The 5,149-nt window shown below is 36.5% G+C and overlaps 1 long non-coding RNA gene across 1 annotated transcript; it reads left to right on the top strand.

Moving 5' to 3' along the window:
- Window positions 1-1,170: 1,170 nt before the first annotated feature.
- LOC127860346 (uncharacterized) lies at window positions 1,171-2,794 on the top strand. The gene is made up of 4 exons (XR_008039720.1): window positions 1,171-1,225; window positions 1,450-1,531; window positions 1,990-2,112; window positions 2,495-2,794. It is a non-coding gene; the product is annotated as an uncharacterized LOC127860346 (long non-coding RNA).
- The last annotated feature ends 2,355 nt before the right edge of the window (window positions 2,795-5,149 follow it).

Below are 5,149 nucleotides of genomic sequence, written 5' to 3'. Positions count from 1 at the left end.
CAAAACATATTATTATGTCTTCTTCTTGATACAGAAAAACTCAATGCGTTTATAATTAAACTGCCATTTTAGCGATTAAAACGATAATTTACGTCTTATAATTGTTTTGACCTTTACCAGTTTCATACATATACTGTTAATTAAAACCTTCGAATTATTGATACGGTAATTCTCTCGAATTTCACCCGTTTTGCCTTATAGTTTTATATCGTCTGCGTATTCCTTCTTTGTCTATATTGCCTGCGTTTTCCAACGATATCTATATTGACTGCAACGATGTCTATATTGGCTGCGTTTTATGGCCCGATAACGCAGCCTGCAATTTGCAGGCTGCGCTAAATGCCGCGTTTTATACACACCCGTAATCTTGCGCACTTCGCATTTGCGAATCTCGCAGACGACGAATGGTTTTCTTTAGTGATGAAAGATGGAATTTCACATTTTAAAGAATTAACGGATTTAAAAGTTACGTATTCCATGCAAAATTAAATTCGATCATTACATTTAAACACCGGTTGCGTCAGTGAAATCCATCGTAAGTAAATTCGTTTGATAGCCAAACTTTTTGGTACCAATCTAAAAGGTTCTTGAATGGGGCGAACACTTTTTGGATTATTGACGCAAAGCGGCAATAATACACAGTAGCCAATCTTCAGCCTAATTTGCATATTACTGCAAACTTCGGAGCACTTCTGTCTACGCCGCAGAACTAACTCTCTGTTAACGCAACGCAATTTGATTGGGTGTTGTGAAAATGTTAGTACATTGCTAGCGCATTGCTAGTATTCTCTATATAACGATAAAAGCCGTTACCGAGAAAAAGTATCCGAATGTACAATACTCGATTCACACAGGCGATATTTTAGATTGTATGTTTCCCTTTAACTCTTTCCTATTGAAGCTGGTTCGAGACTAATAACACACTAAACATCGCAGTGGCGAAGACAGGGTTCAGAAACTTGAATGTTTTTTTAAATGAACTTAGTTTCCTTTTGAATCAGGGCAACGTTGTGAGATTTCATGTCAATAATCCACCAGTACTTTCAGTGCTTTGATTTATGACTGAAAGCGTTAAGCCCGCCTCGTCACTAATGTTAATAAATTCCTGTCGGAGAATACCGCAAAATAATATTTCAGTTCGCTCAACGCGGACCTATTTGACGAGGCAGTGTCTCGGTTAACAATGTCCCCTAAAAATGTCCATATTTCAATCGCCGTAGAGCAAGTTTATTTCACTTACTGTTTATAACACTGTGTATTGATAAAAAACACAAAGTATTGAAATAAATCAATATTTAAGTTAAGGGGTCTTCCTGATCATTGTTAAACAATTTGTTGTAAATAGTACAGGTTCGGGCAATCATATTTTCGGATAACGAAAAATAATCTTGTAAATAAATATATTATCATAATAATAATATTAAAATTTGTATATACTGTTGATTACAGATGACGAGGTTTCTCTTAAAGCAAGCAAAGCGACCGCCTAAGCATGCTTTCGAGGCAACTTAAGATAGGAAAAAAACTCAAGGTAGGTATTATTTTCAAGGCATGTTCACAGTTCAGTGACAGGCAGGCAGTCCAAAATTACAGGCTTTAATATTTATGAATGTGAGTTGGACACTTAAATGAGACTCAAGAAATTCAATTTGCCTCCATTGAATAAGTGTTATTATAAGTATTTTTTTTATCAGTTGGTCAACACTGCCTATAGATATATGATTTTTTCCCTGTTTAATGAAACATGAACACATTGTTCACAGTTATCCAATTTCACACTCACTCACTAGCCAGGGGTGAGTGAATTTATTTGAAAAAAAAATCTGATGAACAAACGTTCGATAACATTAGCTAATTGTTTGTATGAGTAACTACTCAGTCTAGCCAGAATTTCCAAATGTGAAATTTGATGGACTAAAACAAAGTATTCATGATCGCATGACACAATGCTCAAGTTTGGTTTTCAACACATTTCATGAATGATTTTAGAGTTCAGTGATCAAACACCAACAGAGCCTCGTGATAAGTTGCCTGTAAAGAGGAGCATGATCCCATCAGATGCCTCCGAAGATATTGACCTGAGGAACAATGCTGCAAAGCTAAATCTCAGTAGTATGTTGGTTGTCTAATACTTTTTATTTTAATCCCTTAGAAATATATAAAATCCAGTATTTAATGTGTTCAAATCATAAAAACCTGCAACAGTGTCTTGAATATATTGCGTTCGTATTTAAGTTGGTGCTGAATGTCAAATTGTGTTATCCATCACCAGTTTACTTACAAGGTTTGCTGTATTGAAGCATTCTCAATTTGAAAATACTAATGTTGTGATCAAATGTGTAATTATTTGTTTGAATACTTTGATAATAAGTACACTCAATATTGACTAAATAAAAAGACGTTATGTCTATATTTGTAATACTGTCCAGCTGGATCATTTAGACTTCTTGTTTAGTTTAAGATGTGACTACATTTGTTATCTAAATGATTTCAGAGCAAAGTGCTCAAACACCTACAGAGCCTTGTGACAAGTTGCTTGTACACAGAAGAGCCTGATCCCATCAGATGCCTCCGAAGAGATTGAAAAGAACTGTTTACGGACATTTTCAGAACTGTTTTAGAACATTTGTTCCAGACTTATTTGAAGCAACCCTTCGAAACTGTTCTAAACATTTCTAGAATTGTACTGGAACACACCGGCTAGAACTGTTCTGTAATCATACTGAAAATGTTCTAGAATTATTCTGGAACAGTTGTTGAACGTTAAATGAGAAAAAATTTCTAGAACAATTCTATAACAGTTCTCGAAATTTATTCAAGAAAAATTCTGGAATAGTTCTAGAACGATAGTTCAAGAATTGTTCTAGAACAGTTGTTGAACGTTTAATGAGAAAAATTTCTAGAACAATTCTATAACAGTTCTGGAAATTTATTAAAGAAAAATTCTGGAATAGTTCTAGAACGCTAGTTCAAGAATTGTTCTAGAACAAACCTTCAGAACTGTTTCAGAACAAATTGTTCTAGAAATTATTCTCATTTAACGTTCAACAACTGTTCTAAATCGTTCTAGAGCATTTTAAGGATGATTCCAGAACACTTCTAGTCATTAGTTCCAGTACAATTCTAGAAATGTTATAGAACAGTTCTAAAAATCTTCGCAGGGGCTATGCTCAATAAGTCATTGTGGGTTTAGGTACTATATGCAATCAAAAGTACACAGGGTTCATTTAAATATAACTCATTGTACTCCAGGTAAGTTAAATACACTTAAAGGCACCAGACTATACTCTTGGGTACTTTTTAGTTTATTTTTCTTGCCCCAGGTACTTTGTACTTTGTAGTATACTTAATGGCCAACAAAGACCAATCATGGTTGTCTCAATTGATTGTCAGTGCAGGCACTCCTTTAAAGTACCCAGTGTACATTTCAGTACACTACAATGTACTTCAGGAACAAAAAATGAGCTTAAAGGCACCTGATCATAATCTGGGGTACTTGTTAGTATACTTTCCTTACCTTCAGTACCGTAGGTTTCCACGTATAGCGCGCAGTTTTTTACCTCCAAAAATGTTATTAAAAAGCTGATGCGCGTTATACATTGATACAACGCTATCCTGGCTGCTAAACTGGTAAAAATATGTTGTGTAATCGTAAATAATCAAAATGGCCACCATGTTTTTTTTCCAGAAAACCACCACCCTATAATCGTACTGACTGAGGGGCCATTGTCGAAACAACCAGAAGTCGCTACTGGTAGGTATGAACGCGGTAGAAGAAGTTTTGTCAAAATAAATTTGTTTGAATAAACTTGCGGACATTTCTTTGTTTGTGTTTTAACACTTCCTTATCGATGAATTCCGATGGGGATTGTTGTCGAGAGCAGGCAAAGGTAGGTGCGAACGAGGTCTTTTTACGGGTAACGGTAGGTGTGAAAGGGGGTCATTTTGCACTTCGTAATTGGCAGATGATATTGAGTAATATGTGCCACGACTTGTGACAATATGCAATTGCATTTTGTGTGTATAAATATTCAACGTTCAACTGTGGTGTTTCAAACATTCGTTAGCAATCGCCTGAACTACAACACAGAGAGATATTGACATCGTCATACAGAACATCATCCAATTGAAATTGTCTACCATCACAAGATTTATCTTGAAATTGTCCATAAACACAAGATTTATCTTGATTGTCAAAATGGGTCGTGTACGTCAGTCGTATACCGCCAAAGAAAAGCTTGATGTTGTCAAGTACGCCGAGACTCACGGTAATCGAGCTGCTGGGCGTGAGTTCAATGTCGGCGAGTCATCGGTGCGGGAGTGGCGTAAGAAAAAGTCCAGTCTGCTGAAACTTCCGCGTTCAAAGCAGGCTCAGCGAGGGTCGTCTGCTCACTACCCAGATGTCAACTTCTTAGGGCCACCCATATTCTCGAGAGAATAGTCTTAACAATTGTCAAAAAATATAGTCCTTTGCCCGCATACCTCAACAATTGTATCCCTGTCTTCTATGCGTAATTCAAATTTACCGGTAATGCCCACGCTTTCCCCGAGGAAATATCACACAATGTACACTAATTCTTATTTTCTCACGTTTTTCACGAAATGCACGTGGACTGTTAATCTTTTGCTAGAAAATTACAAAATTGTCAGAAAAGTATAGTGCTATGCAACCCCTGCTCCTAATCATAATGACGCTTCCTATTTTGAATGCTTAATTAAGCTTTCCAATACCCCGGACTATTGGACTGTGTAATAGTAAAATGGCGGCCATTTTCGGTCCGATATGGTGGTTTTATTGTCTTGAAATATTTTTTTCTCCATTTTTGCATTTAAAAAACAGCCTGCGCGCTATACACGGGTGCGCACTATACGTGGAAAAATACGGTACTCAGTACTCTGTAGTATACTTACTAGTACACTGCGTACTTTACCTTTACCAACAATGACCAATCGAGCATCACTGAAGATTCAAATTTAAAAACAACCATTTATCCACTTTAACTTCATCAACAACAACAACACTTCCCAGGCGAAATGAAGGCCATATGACCATGGTATACCATGGCAGACCATGGCTAAACCATGGTTGACCATGGTATACCATGGTAGACCACGTTTTGTTAAATGGCACCACAGTCTTTGACCATGA

The sequence above is a fragment of the Dreissena polymorpha genome, chromosome 1, assembly GCF_020536995.1.
Source record: "Dreissena polymorpha isolate Duluth1 chromosome 1, UMN_Dpol_1.0, whole genome shotgun sequence".
NCBI lineage: Eukaryota > Metazoa > Mollusca > Bivalvia > Myida > Dreissenidae > Dreissena > Dreissena polymorpha.
The sequence above is the reverse complement of the archived record's forward strand: the minus strand, read 5'-3'. Positions and strand labels throughout refer to the sequence as shown.